We start from the raw sequence: 15578 nt of genomic DNA, 5'->3' as shown, positions 1-15578 counted from the left end.
AATGAAATGAACCCCCTCTGCTCTAGAGGGCACTGTTTTAACTTCATCACTGCTTCAGATTGTGAATGAAAACATCATGACTTAAACTATGAGCTGCTTCCCTTTAAAAAATGATGCAGCTCTGAACTGATGGGGAGCAGTTAACAAAACAAAAAGACAGAAACCATGTAATGAAGAAAGTTTACAACACTAGAGGCACTGAAACCTTAATCTACAGACAGATTTAAACCTGTGAAAGGTTTGTCTTGTTGAGTTTGATGAGAAATTGGCTGAATCTAAAAGTAACCAACCCCCTACTGGTCAACAATAGTGTTACACCTTAGTTTCTTGAAGAACTGTTTACCTTCTGCCTCGACTCTGTAACATTATGCTCTGATTAACACACCTGCTGTCTGCCATTTAATCCACTCGTTACTCATAAACCCCTCTGTTGTTCACCACCTCTTTCTTACATTTGGGGGGGCGGATATTTAGACATTAAGATTAGAAATTTTCTAACTTTTGGGACAATATGGTCTGATAAAGAATACATTTATATACATGTTTAAGCCACAATGATTTGAAATTTAAATAGGATTTCCCCACGACTTTAAGGATCCATGATCAGTTGTAACAAGAGATTTTATCTAAAAAAAAATACGTGTTCAATTGTTAAGGAAGAAAATATTCTAAAATAGTTAACTTTGGAAAAAGGTTGGTTTTCTCTCTTCCTTTCCCAGGTTCCTCTCGGTGAGCTGCGTGTGGCCACAAGGAAAACCAGCATTGCGTGTTGACGTCACAGAATTACAGAGTTAAATCCAATATAAGACAATGCATAAACTTAGAAATAAGACAATGCACAAACCTACACCAGAAACTGCAGAACAACGGAGACATACATTCAATTACCTGACATAAATGGAGAGAAGGAAAGAAAGCAAAGACGTACAAAGACATCTTTGGAGAGTTGCAAGAGCAAATCTAATTTGTTACTTCTATGTAGAAAGCTTTATCCTCTTGTGTTTAATTTATTCAAATAAGGCTGGCTTTTGCTCCTCCAACCAGGAGCTATCTCTGACACTCAGAAAACTTAGAGCTTCACCTAATTTACTGCCGGGCCTCCAGGAATCCTAAGGTCATCTGGCTAACATGAGATAAGGTTTCACAGAATCGGTGTGGAATGCGGGGCCTCTTTCCTGCCATAAATTCTCAAGAACAAACTTAAATTCAGTATTTTGGTTCAAGGAAAATTTATCTTCACAAACTCAATTTTGCTCTTCTGCACCATTTCACCCCAAAAGATTGAATCCTGCCTTAAACCAAAAATAACACATAGAATCAACAGAACATGAGATACAATTCCCTTTTCTCACATATGAAACATAATATTCAATCCTAAGTATACAAGCTAACATATTCCATTACCCCATTAAGCATAGATCCTGAGCAATTTTCTAATACTAAACAAAACATTTTCATTCAAACAATTTCCATTTGATTCTGATATTGTCACAGATAGTACAATTTTCAAATACATTCATCATCTACTAAACTAGTTAATTCTAATATTAGATAATACAATTTTCATTTAAAAAACATGCTATTAATACTTAGAAAAATGTCTTAAAAACTAAATGTTAGTGTTTTAACATTCTACATTGTATTCAGTTTCACACCATCCCAGATGTTTTATTCTGGAAGACTTTTGGTCTTCTGTAAACCAAGCAGACCTCTCCCCTCGAGGCTCAAATGATATTCGCCCCCCAGGAGATACTCATTTTATGGCCTCCTGTACTTTGAATACTTACCCATCAATAGTTTAGTTTTAAATCATTAACACAACCTTGTTCAAAATTAAGAAATATGGTCAAAATGAGAGTGTTCAACATACCTTTTACACATGCCATAAGATTAACTGTATTAAAAACTAAAAATAATAATTTTTCTTTAACACAATGTAAAAAACATTAGAGTAAAAATACTGTAATCTAACCGCATAAACCAAGCATGCTTTTCACAAATAAAAAAAATGGAGACCTCAATGGGAGGAAAATCTAACAAATGGTATTAAAGTTTTAAATTAATTATGAGTTTGTAATCATCGAAAAACTGTATTTTTTCAGTTAGTAATTACAGGAAAGAATCTCTTTAGAAGTGATAGTTAACGAGGGCAACTGAGTGAGGAGCAGAGAGAAACTGGGGAGGTGTGGTTGACCACGTTGCTAGGGGTGACACTGTCCTCTAAGGGCTGTGATTGGTTGGCAGAAACATTTGCTAAAAATAATGTGTTTGGCCTTCATTTAAGCAGGTAAATAAGACGATCTGCTTATGGTATCTTTTCCATGAAAATACAATGATTAGATAATGTGCATGTGAAATAAATAATGGATGTAGTTTCTTATTACCAACAAAAATGTTTTTTTTTATTGGTAAATTACTTACCTGCTCAAAACAAGTTTCAAAGAAAACAGACTACCTTATATTCTAGTTTTTGCAGTGTATCTTAGGCCCCCTGAAGTCTTTTCAGACAAGCCTTTTATAGTCTGACCACAGGTGTGCGGTGAACGGTGGTATACAGTACGCCTTAAAAAAACAACCCCTGTACTTCATCTGAGTAAAAATTTAATTTAAGGTGGAAAATGTTAGACTGAACGAGCAAATTCAACACTGTCTGTGATGTCATCATCATCTATTGGGATTTCACTAATAAAAAACCAAGGTATTTAATACTTTATTTACTCTGATCTACATTTATAATAACTTATTTTTAAATTGAATTCTATTTAAAATATATTTCATTTTTTATTGACACAATCTGTATTATCTGACAGTTTGATTTCTGGAAAATTTCTGTTTTTTCCTCTTTTAAATGGCGGCATATAACAGCACACATATTTAAAGGCTGTTGAATACCGGCACTATATGCACTAACAGTCACAGCCTCACAGCTTTTTTTAACTGTCCACTCCTCTGGAGGTATTTTATTTACTGCTTGCTTTTATGAAGTGGCTAGATTTGGAAAAGCAACCATGAAATGTGGGAATGAAGGTGGAGAAAACTGAGAGAAGAGCAGCGCCTGTGTCCGTTCATCGCTGAGAGGAGAACAGGACAGCGCTGAGAGGTAAACTGATCACAAAGGGAGCAGATCTATGCGCCGTTTTTCTCTGCCTTTACTCACTTGCCTATAACATCAGAAACTGTACAAGCAGCAACCAAACGCCAAAGAGGAAATGACATCACACAAACACATTTTCGATGACCATGTAGGGATTTTAGACATCACCATGAATACAAAAATACTTTCACACCTATTTTACATCTTCTATGTATATAGAGTAGAACTTATTGTATGTTACTGTCTGTACTCATGTACATAATTCTTAAAAAATGTTTGTCACTAAGAGAATTTAATAGTCAGTAAAAGACATTCAGATTCATCTTTACTACATTGCCTTCCACTCTGAAGGCCTGGGGGGCTTTGAGATTAATCTTTATCAGTTATTTTCTCAAGCCTTTATCCTCAATTCTCATCTCTTAAAACTGTAACATTTAAGTCCTTAAAAAAAGAAAAAGGTCTTTTTATTATGGAGCAGAACAGAAGGACCCAGTATTAAAGGCGAGACAGACAGTGGGATAACTCAAAGCATTCATTTAACAGAACCGAGCCATGGATCCACCGTATCAGCGGCTAGACCGGGGCGTCGCCCTTCACTGGAAACTCTGGTTTGACAGTTCAGGGAAGCGCCAGAGAACCAGGTAGGATCCAACCGGTGGGCTGCCAACTGGAAGCGAGGGGCGCCACCCAGAGTGTCAAGATTGCTGCAGCCAACATGCAGGAGTTCAACCCAGGTCAGGGAAACAGGAAGGCTCAGAGGGAATAACGATCATAACAGGCTGGTTCAGGGTTCCAGGAGTCCACAGACAGTTCAGGCAGAACATTCAGAAGGGAACAGGCCGGCTCAGTGGTTGAGAGGCAGATCAGGTCAGGATCAGGAAATCAGAAACATTATGATACACTAAAAGCCGGTTTCACCACTGGCCGGAAAGAACGAGATAATCTGGCCCAAATAGCCAGATGCAAATCCACTAAATAGAGGCAGAAGCGTGTGGATCAGATGAGCGCTAATAAGCAACTGTGCAAACTTAGACAGGTGAATGGAATGAGCAATTAGGCCAGCCATCAGAGCCAAGATCATGATACTTTTTAACTTTAGGTTTTAAGTAAAATATCCAATCTTTTCAAGTTAACTGGTTCAGATCCAATTCAAATCCCAAATCATTGGTCACCATCTAAAGGCCAGATTAGACTTCTGCAGCCGCACACATCAAATGTTGCTTTCATCTGGTTGCTAACCAGTTTTGCTGCTATGCTTCTTCGGCGGATGGTCACGAGAACTAGTACGGCGGCACCAGCGGGAGTGTTTATTTTTCAAAACATGTCTGAGGCATCGTACAAGTGGTTGTACAGTACTTACAAACCTCCTCGGTCAACCTTTCGTCGTGGTTATCCATTGTCGTTATTACTCCTCGTCCCCGAATGAGAAGGATGACCACACAGACAACCGGAAAGGCCCAATCACAGCTGCTTTTTGTCTGTACAGGTTTGCGACCATCCGACGGGTAGTCAGAGACAGATTTGTTGGTTGCAGAGGCTATGCATCAGAAGCATAAATTGGCCTTAACCAACAAGTCCCACATTCTTAATCTAGCCAGTTACAATATTAATCTTCCTTTGAGAATGTTCTACTTAAAATAAATCCATTAATCTGCCAGTGCAGTAAGACAATTGCTCTTGTTAAGACTTCTTGAAATTCTGACTAATATTCTCAAATCAAAAATAGTGTGTATTAATAAGTGTATTAATATCAAAACGTGACGAAAAAAACTTTTGGGTGGATATAAGATTGTAAGGCTTGGGTAGCCGGACACTTTTTGCAGTGTAAAAGCCCAAGTTACAATTCTTTTTTTAAGTCAATTCTAAAGTTAAAGTCATGTGGATCTGGTCCCCTCCTCCAGTTTCTATGCTAGTGAAGTAAGATGCTAAGAAAAGTTGCAGAATTTCTATGATTTTCCCCCAAATTCTTAGCTTCTTTTAGGGGAATATGGAAACTGGATACAACAGGTAAAGAACCTAACCAGCGTCCTGCAAGAGGAAGAATCCCTCCTGGTGTCTTTGGTGATTCATCAATAATCTGCAGTGGATAAGATAAGATAAGTTCCAGGATTTGCCTTTTCTGAACAGAAACATGAGTCACATTTCAGCCTGATGACGTACCGCTGCAGCCCACATAAAGGAGACATTTTTTCAGTCAGTGAACGGACAGCAGGTTTACTGATGCTCAAAGATTTATTCAGTAATTCAGTCTGAAAACTCGACTCAGATGGAACCAGACTGATGACGCTTTTAAATAGAAAAAGCTGAAAAAGGTGACGTTTGGATCATTTTGACTTCTTTCTACGGTGTTGGAGTTACGGAATCCTAGATGAACGGTGATAAAGGTCGGCCTCTGTCTTTAGAAACGGCGGCTGCGGATTCAGAGTCTTTCTGTATGCATCACATCTCTCACAGGTTGACAACAGGCCCACAGATTCTCATGTCTCGTTCCTGAATCAGCAGCTTTGTAATGTTCGATCCTGAAGCTACCACTGTTCACATCAAACGAAGCAGCAGTGACTGTGGTGAAGCTGTGAATTTCTGTGCTGTTTTTGTTTGTCTCTGAGGCCTCTTCGCCGTTTGCTTCAGCTCTTAGGTCTTCACCTTAAAGCCACAGCGCTCACAGTGCAGAGGAGCACATGCCTCCCAGAATAAAGGTGTGATCACGCTTCAACCAGCTTCCTGCCGAGGTTCTCCAGGTGCACTTTGACCGACTGCTGCACACTCATGTCTCCCAGCTCTCGTTTGCAGCAGAAATAATCACAACTGTGGATTCATATTTTATTCAAAAATTTCAACCTGCGAAATTTCAGCACTAAAGATGCAGGTTGTCTCAGGCAGATGCTACCAGTCAGTTAGTTATCCTAAATACGAACATTTTTGACCAACAGAAGTTTTTCCTAAAACCAGAGTGATTTAGTTGAAAGTACAAAATTCAAGCCTGTGTTGGTTTTAGGGTTTTGTATGAATTGAACAAAGAAGAAATCAATAAAATAGAAAAGCCGTACCTGGAGCTGTAAAGATTACTCCCTGATCCAGCAGTTTGGAGAACCACTAACGTCAGAGCTGTCTGCAATGAGCTCTGTAGACTCTCTAAAAGTAGAATGGGAGGCAGATCTTTTAGTTCTCAGGCTCCTCTCCTGTGGAACCAACTAACAGTTTTAGCCCATGAGGCAGACACCCTGTCTATTTTTAAGGCTAGGCTTAAAACTTTCCTTTTTGATAAAGCTGATAGTTAGAGTTCACTGTAAGCAATACTGTAAACTCCCTTTAAACAGGAAGGAACCTCCAGCAGAACGAGAACCAGGCTAAGTGTGAGCAGGTAACTGCTGAGGCTGACTGAGGTTTAAGGAGACAGAAGCAGATATAGAAAAGGCACATTTCTGACCTATAAAGAATTTCTATGTTAGAAAGGGCAACATTAAACTAGATCCACAGGCAGCTCTGTCTAGGAAAGAAAGAGTTAATCAGATGAGCTTTGAGCCAGATTTCATATCAAAGGATGAAAGAAAGAAGTTAGTCCATAGCTATGTCTAGGAGAGAAACAGGACTAAACACTGAAAAACGGGCCCAACGCTATCATCTCTAAAGCTGAAACTTTTATTCCCTTTATGAAGAAACGTTTTTTTTCCTTCACACCAACTAAACAAGCCATGCATTCTGACCTTTATCTTAAAGATATAAAGTTTATCATTTATTTCTGGGTGAATCATCTAACTAAGTGGTCCTCCTAATTGTCAATCAATGTGGTGACATGTTTAAGTAAGGCCATCCTACGTAGTTGTCCCGTTAGCTATTTCTTTCTGCGTATGCTTTTTCAGGCCTATATCCGTGGTGAGCTACGGTTTCAGACAGTAATTGAAGATCACCTTTCTCACTGCGTTTTTTTTTAAATAGCCGAGGGTCGAAAGAGAAAAAGTGTCTCTGAAGTGTCTGAGAAAAAAGGCCTCAGAAGAGGCAGATATATCGCTGAACGGTTTGCGCGGAGAGCTCTCCTCGCAAAGCACTATGGGATATGCTGTCAGAGCGGCCCCCTGTCGCTACCCTGGAGTGGCGAGTTTTCACAAAGATGGCGCAGGCACAGTGAAGGAGGAGTTACGTGACCAAAGGAGCAAAAAACACTAATCGTCTTTCCAAACCTTTTTTTTTTTTTTTCCATCGTTTTATTGTCATTACAGTGTCAAAAGTACTGTGCAACAAAATCCACTCTCTGCATTTAACCCATTTCCTTGTGGGTGCAGAGAGCTGCCATTTGCAGCGCCCGGGAAGTCAATTAACGGTCAGTTAACTGAGTTCGCTATAAAGTCCACTGTATAGTCCCCGCTCTATATATTGAGGGATTTAGGGGTTAAAGTGGACGTTAGGACACAGTAAGCTTGCATGAGCTATGAGAACAACAACTTTTAAACAGAGCGTGCACGAGGAGAAATGGGCTCTTGCACGCACATTTTTTTATAAAGTGGAGAGGGTTTTTTTTTCTTTTAAAAAATGTGCCTAAATTGTCCACAATACCCTTATATGTATTTATAATAATAATATATTTTTTAAATGTAAAACTCAACATGCTAACTGAGGTCTGAAGGGTAGAGCTGAGAAGCCAAACTGTGATCCACTCTGAGAGAAAAAGGCTGAAGTTTCTGCTCACCCTCATCCACAGAGTCCTGGATCTTCTCCTCCGTCGATCCACTCAACTCTGACTTTCCTGATGAATATTGTTGAGTCTCTGTTGGAAATCGGTCTTTCGTCTGGACCTCCGGTCTGTCCTGAAGTGAATCAAGACCTTTAAGCGTTCTGTCAGTCACATCGTCTTCACATGGATTAGACGGGCAACTTTTCAGTTCCTGATCCTGACTGCAATCGTCTGGATTCTCCTCTTGCTTCGGGTCTTGAATCTCTGCAGCTAAAGGCGGCTGAAGCTTGGAGATGCCTTCCATTTTAGAAGAACTCTGAGAGGAGACAGAAGAGACAGAAAACCCGCTGAGTGATGCCCTTAAAGGGAGATGTTCTGGTCTGGCCTTCATTAAGCTACACAACAGTCCAGACCAGTTTGCTGAGGATGAAAAGGCAGATCATTTTCCAGAGTCTGACATGTGCATCTAACAGTAAATCTGTTTTTAGACAAAAACAACAGCTTGATTACATAGAAACAAGACAGTACAGGAGAAAGTAGTCAGACGACACTGGTTCACTAAATGGACAGAAATGGTTCAGAGGAGACAAAACAAACCTTCTTCTAGAGGATTTACCGCAAGAAAAAACAGATCTAGGTCTGAAAGAAAATCTGTGAGTTTAGCAGTAGAGAGGAAAACTCACCGGTAACATTTTCATTACTATTGTTACAGAAACACAACTTATTACAACAAACAGGTTATCTGACCCGGATGCTGGCTTTTACAAGTAGTTCATTTAACGGTAACATGTCCGCCGCCTCCTGTGCGCAGCCTGGCCATCTTTCCTAACCAAAAGCAAAATATTCAAAGACTTACAGAAAAACTACACTGGAAAAAACGATCTAGAAATAACTAAACATAAACAAATTAAGTTTAATTGCCCTTAATTTGAGTAGGTTAATGAGATAGTTTGCCAATGGAATGAGTATTTTTACTCTTAAAATAAGATAATTAGATAATATGCACCTGAAATAAGACAATGCAGTTGTTTTTTCTTATTTTAAGTGTGAATTGTCTTGTTCGATGGGCAAAATGTATCTTTTACTTCCTCAATCCAAGAACAAATGTACTTATTTTAGGGAAAAAATGACTTATCTAGATTTAGATTTTTTTCCAATGTAAGACAGAATTTGTTAGAATCACCATATCATGTCGTTAGAATGCAGCCGCGTAAAAGAACAGGAGATCTGAACATAAATGATCCGCAGCTCCTATCTCCAATGTGAAGAATCTCACCGCTAACACTTAGCACAGGATGTCCCAGGGGTGGTAATTATGTCTGAGCGCAGATAACAAGAGCACATTTCAGACGTGAATAATAACTATTAAAGAAGAGTGTTTTCCAATTAATTAAACACACTGTCTTTATGTAACCTCTGGACATTCGCCCCGCGGGCTGAGCTCATTTATGAGCTGTTGCAGGAAAACAAACCGCACTCCTTTCATGTGAAAACCCTCACAAAGTACCTCTGAGAATAGCGGCACATTTCCCTGAATATTCAACTTTGTTCATGCAAATTGTGAACAAAACTTTTTGATATGATAAAACTGCACCACAGAGTCATTTTAGGCCTGCTGGGGTCTTCACTCCCCAACCATGAAAGCTTTTTTAGCCACTGCTTTCTCCTGCAGGAGCATGTGTGTTTAAAGCAGCAGCGAAGAAGAGGAGGAAGAGGAGGAGTGTTCACCTGCCATGCCGCTGAGGGCTTTAATGAAAGGTGCTTAAAGAGGCGTGAAAACGCCATCCGATCTGCTGGAGCCATCTAGAGAGGAGCAGCTCGCATCATTTCACCCATCAGTGCAGTCAGGCCCGTGAGGAGCTCTGCACACTGCTCTGGCTTCATTAGGGCAAATCAATATTCGTTCAGCGCTGAGGCGGCAGCTGCATTGACCTGCAGAAGTAGGAGCAGAAGAGGCTCTCAGGTTTTAAACAAATAATTCACCAAGAAAAAATTGTGTCTATTAAAACTGAGTGAACATCAGATGAAATCCTTGGCTAATTCCTGGCAACTGACCTGAAAATTATTTCAGAGAACTTCTGCCAGGCTTGCACTGGAAAAACGATCTAGAAATAAGTAAAAATTTCTTAGATTAGGTGCATTTACCCTTAATTTGGGTCAGTAAATGAGGTAGATTGTCCACTGAGTGAGTACTTTTTACTCTTAAAATAAGATAATTAGATCATATGCACTGCAAATAAGACAATGCAGTTGCTTTTTTTTCTTATTTTAAATGTAAATTGTCTTGTTCCGTTGGCAAAATGTCTCTTTTACCTCCTCAATCGAAGAGCAAATGCAATTATTTTAAGAAAAAATTACTTATATAGATTTACATTTTTACCAGTGTGAACAGCCTCCTCTTTTATTTAGTTTAATATTTCTCTGGAGGACAGCAGTAAAGCAAAAATATGTAACATTTAGCCAGTTGGTTGCTAGAATACACTCACCGGCCACTTTATTAGGTACCCCATGCTAGTAACGGGTTGGACCCCCTTTTGCCTTCAGAACAGCCTCAATTCTTGGTGGCATAGATTCAAAAAGGTGCTGGAAGCATTCCTCAGGGAGTTTGGTCCATATTGACATGATGGCATCACACAGTTGCCGCAGATTTGTCGGCTGCACATCCATGATGCGAATCTCCCGTTCCACCACATCCCAAAGATGCTCTATTGGATTGAGATCTGGTGACTGTGGAGGCCATTTGAGTACAGTGAACTCATTGTCATGTTCAAGAAACCAGTCTGAGATGATTCCAGCTTTATGACATGGCGCATTATCCTGCTGAAAGTAGCCATCAGAAGTTGGGTAAATTGTGGTCATGAAGGGATGGACATGGTCAGCAACAATACTCAGGTAGGCTGTGGCGTTGCAACGATGCTCAATTGGTACCAAGGGGCCCAAAGAGTGCCAAGAAAATATTCCCCGCACCCTGACACCACCACCACCAGCCTGAACCGTTGATACAAGGCAGGATGGATCCATGCTTTCATGTTGTAGACGCCAAATTCTGACCCTACCATCCGAATGTCGCAGCAGAAATCGAGACTCATCAGACCAGGCAACGTTTTTCCAATCTTCTATTGTCCAATTTCGATGAGCTTGTGCAAATTGTAGCCTCAGTTTCCTGTTCTTAGCTGAAAGGAGTGGCACCCGGTGTGGTCTTCTGCTGCTGTAGCCCATCTGCCTCAAAGTTCGACGTACTGTGCGTTCAGAGATGCTCTTCTGCCCACCTTGGTTGTAACGGGTGGTTATTTGAGTCACTGTTGCCCTTCTATCAGCTCCAACCAGTCTGGCCATTCTCCTCTGACCTCTGGCATCAACAAGGCATTTTCGCCCACAGAACTGCCGCTCACTGGATGTTTTTTCTTTTTCGGACCATTCTCTTTAAACCTTAGAGATGGTTGTGTGTGAAAATCCCAGTAGATCAGCAGTTTCTGAAATACTCAGACCAGCCCTTCTGGCACCAACAATCATGCCACGTTTAAAGTCACTCAAATCAGCTTTCTTCCCCATACTGATGCTCGGTTTGGACTGCAGGAGATTGTCTTGACCAGCGTCGTGAGCGCGGAAATCCTATACACTACTGTTTATGCTCTAAAAACGTTCTAAATGACTTCGTTTCGAGTAAATTATGGACGCTACCCACTCAGGACACTTGGAATACATTGGACGAGCAGTATGGAGGAATATTGACACGTTTTTTGTGGACTTTTATGGACCTTTCTGTCTCGGGCGCCATAGACCTCCATTATTTGAATGTCAGCAGACAGCAAGAAGCCTCCCAGATCTCCAGATGCATTTGAGATATCAAAAAAGTACTCCAGAGTGTTGTTCAGCATGGGGGTGAGTAGAAAATGAAGGCTAATCATGTTTTGGGTGTACTATTCCTTTAATGGATACATCTCATTAAACACTATTTATAACAGATGGATCATCAAGCTGTTTGGTCATAGACAAAGAAAGGTTTTTCAGCATAAGTTCCCTTTTCTTTCCTATAGGAAAGTGAAAATGTGGAGGAGGGCCTGAAGGAGTTCCTCAGGGTTGAGTATTCGGCCCCCTACCCTGGTATATGTGTTGTGATTCCACTTTTTAAATGTTTGCTACCATGGTTTGCAGCATTTTTGCTTACATTGTGATACAGAGACATTATAGTCATCCCTGAATCTCCCACACTCCTTAAGCTTTTTTGCGATAATATTAAGCAATTTTTGCCCTTTGCAGGACAATTCTCAAGTTGTGCGAGAATTTTTCGATCGAGTCGAGTTTCAGGCCCATGGTGCGTCTTGCATCGTGTAGTATACAGGGGGTAACGAGGGGCGATTAGCCTCACGCGACCACCTCCCGATCAGGAATCGTAAGGTTGGGAGGAAATCAGACATATTCAAATTCAGTTACTTCAGAGCGTCAGGCCACACAGTGTGAGTGCGTGCATCGTGAACTGTGAACTTTTAAACCCTGAGATTTCGTCGTACAATTTCAGTTCTAGCTGCGTCCAAGGATTGAAAATCCCGCACATGTGTATGCCCATTGTTCTGTCAGGTCAGCATACCCACAGTCAATACGCATGCGCGAGACATCAGATTTGCATTTATCCCTTTAGTTTCATACGAAATATACTCTTTAAACTACCTCAAAAGGAGTATATCCCTTTAGTCATGTCTCAAAAAAACAATTTAAGGTCAGATCGCTATACGCTTAAAAAAACACCTAAAAGTAAGTCATTAAATTGTTTTTTTTTTTTTTTGTACATGACTAAAAGAATACAACCCTGTTGAGGTAGTATAAAGTGTATTTTTTGTACAGAACTAAAGAGATAAACTTAAGGGATAAACGGGGATAAACTAAAGAGATAAACTAAAGGGATAAACGGGTTTTGACTATGGGTTTACTCATCTGACAGAACACCGGCTTCAATGAGCAACCTTAGGGATATTGCTGCTGGAAGTCTGCAGATCTGTTCCCCCTTAAGAACTTTCAGAAGGATTTCCTTTGCTGCAACTAGAGCCATGCCATCCTCCATACCCTCCACACAAGAACACCAAACATCCCTTCCTGCTACTTAGGAAAAAAACTCTCACTCTTTAAAACCTCCTTAACAAACGATTGTTTGTTTAGAGGCCCCTGGCATCACCCATCCCTTAAACTCTCATCCAGATATTTTGGCTTCCAGTTTCATCACCTGTTAAAATCTCCCCACCTAGAACTATGGTCATGCAACACATCAGTGCCATCATCAGGTCTCCAGACTTTGAGCAGTTTGAGCTCCATTTCTAGCGATAATGGAACTTCTTGGATCCTCTCAGCTCAGAAGCAAAGCTTTGTATGAGAGCCTTGGTGGGACGTTGTTTGATTCTGTTTCCATCACAGAAAATGCAGTAAACTGCATTTTAAACCTTTTATCCAGCTGAGCCTCCCATGACTCCCTGAGCCTCTTCTCCATCTGAGTCTAATATGGACTAACCTGAAATCATCTGACCCTCAGCTCCTATTATAATTCCCACAGAAGCCATGAAAACAGCTTTATCATATGGACTGAAGGGGCAGTAAGGGATCAGCTGAGGTGCTATCAGACTCATCAGGTGATAAATACAGACTCTCACCTGCGGATGTGAGGAACACGGCCCGGTTCTGCTCACTCAGGAAAAGGAGATCCACTTGTTAGCCTGAGAGCAAACAAAACACTCTCCGAAACACAAGAGAAACAGAAGTTTCTGTCCTCCTGCTTAGAGAGACGGCCTCCGCTAATTATAGTCAACAAATCAGATTAACGCTCAGATCCTTGTTTCACTGATCTGCTGTAAGAGCAAAACCCAGAGAGCAGAGCTCACCTGAACATCTCAGCTGATGACATTAATAAACATTAATAAATGCAGAAAACAAACAAAACAATCCTCATTGACATTAAACACAGAAATTTGTGAAGTAGAGCCAGTGGAAATAGCATGTTAATTAATAAAGGGAGTAAATAAAGCATTGCTGCTTAAAGCCAAAGTTAATACAGAATTTATTCCCTAATGACAGTGAATGCATCCCAGAAACATGTGACAGTAGAATTTAATATTAGGCAAAACTAGGCAGTTGCCTAGGGCCCCGAGTTCCTGGGGGCCCCATAAAACTCAGTTTACATGTATGGCTAATACAGCTTTAATTAGTTATTAATGAATTATATAATTATGTTTTTGATAAAAATCCTATTGTTAAAACGGCATCAGAATGCTTTTAATATTAAGTGTGTCCCATAACCCCCCCACCACCACGCCCACACACACCCCTTTCATCCATTGGATCAGTCTATTTGCTGCACATATTCAGAAAGGTCTAAACAGACAACAGCAAACCATTTCAAAACAAGCAGTGCAAAGAGCAGTGTTGCCAACTTTGTGCTTTTCTCGTTATATTTAGCGACTTTTCAGACCCCTCTAGCACTTTTATTTCAAAAAAGCGCCTAGCGCCAAATGTAATGACTTTTTTCTGCTACTGGAGACCTTGGCAGCACTGAACTCTGCTCTCCAGAGCAAGTAGATTGGTAACCCCGCCTCCTGCTCTCCTCTATCATGTCTGCTGTCATGATTCATGCAGCTATAATTTCATTTAAATGAAAATTGGAGAACAAACAAGCAGGCCAGGGCTTGTTTACAGTGGAAGGAAGGACTGTGTTATTTACTTTAGACGTCGCCTTTTTGGAAACACGGGAAGGAGCAATCAGCTAAGTGAGCTTAGTGCTTGGAAAACATCTTTGATTCCTTTGGAGACAGCCTGAAAAATCAGCTGAGTACAAAACATAGAGAGGAAAACAGCAACAAAAGGAACAAGAAGCGAGGGACAAAATGTAGAACAAATAATCTATGTCTATTCTATTAAAATCTTTATATCTGTAATATGGGTCTGTTTTATGTGTTGCCTTCTTAATTCAGAGGGCCCCTTGCCTGTCTTTGCCGTGGGCCTCAAATTTCCTAAATCCACCCCTGGATCTAACCCCTAATTTATAGGAGCATTAACGGCGCCTCCACCCTGCAGAGACACTAAATGTTCTTATTTAATATAACTGGAGTGGATTGGATGCTGTTTAAATTAGGGGTAACATTTCAAAATATTTTACTGCAGTAAATAATCAGAAGCTCCAACAGGAAACTGAATGTTTACAGCATCCAGATCATCTAAATAGTTTACCAAACTAAACTTTATTTGCTTTAAAATCCCACTATATTAAAGCATTTACAGGTATACTTATATTGGTTTGTGTATTTTATTATCTGTAAGCCTTAGATCAATTACTGGGATGAAAATATTAACAGACTTAATCAAAACCTTACGACTGAACATTAAATGCATAAATATGAGCAACAAGTAGAGCTTCTCTGCACTCAGTGTTTTCATAGAAAGTGGCTCCTATAAATATAGGACACCAAAAAATGAATTTTTTTTAAGGCTTTTAATGTGAGATCTGCACATGTTCATTAAAGCTTTCTGGATAATGGAGCCTTGGCAGAAGTTGAACTGAAGAAACTGATTGCTCTCCTGCACCTGCGACACAGCCAATCAGCTTTGAACCACACCGCAACGAAAGCCAATCAGCATTTAAAGTTCATCTTAAAAGGCCTCCGATCCGCAACTTGTCTGCTCCTAGTGCGCAGGCGGCGGATGCCCTGTGACCTCATTCAGATGACCCCGTTTCAACCCACCTCCAGCCCCTCCTCCACCATCTTAGCTAAAGCTTCATCAGAGTTTCATTCCTCCCGGGCTCTTACTGCGTTCCCTGTCTCATTTCAACCGGTC

Source organism: Cyprinodon tularosa, unplaced genomic scaffold, assembly GCF_016077235.1.
Source record: "Cyprinodon tularosa strain WSP-4 unplaced genomic scaffold, ASM1607723v1 ctg180, whole genome shotgun sequence".
Classification (NCBI taxonomy): Eukaryota; Metazoa; Chordata; class Actinopteri; order Cyprinodontiformes; family Cyprinodontidae; genus Cyprinodon; species Cyprinodon tularosa.
The sequence above is the reverse complement of the archived record's forward strand: the minus strand, read 5'-3'. Positions refer to the sequence as shown.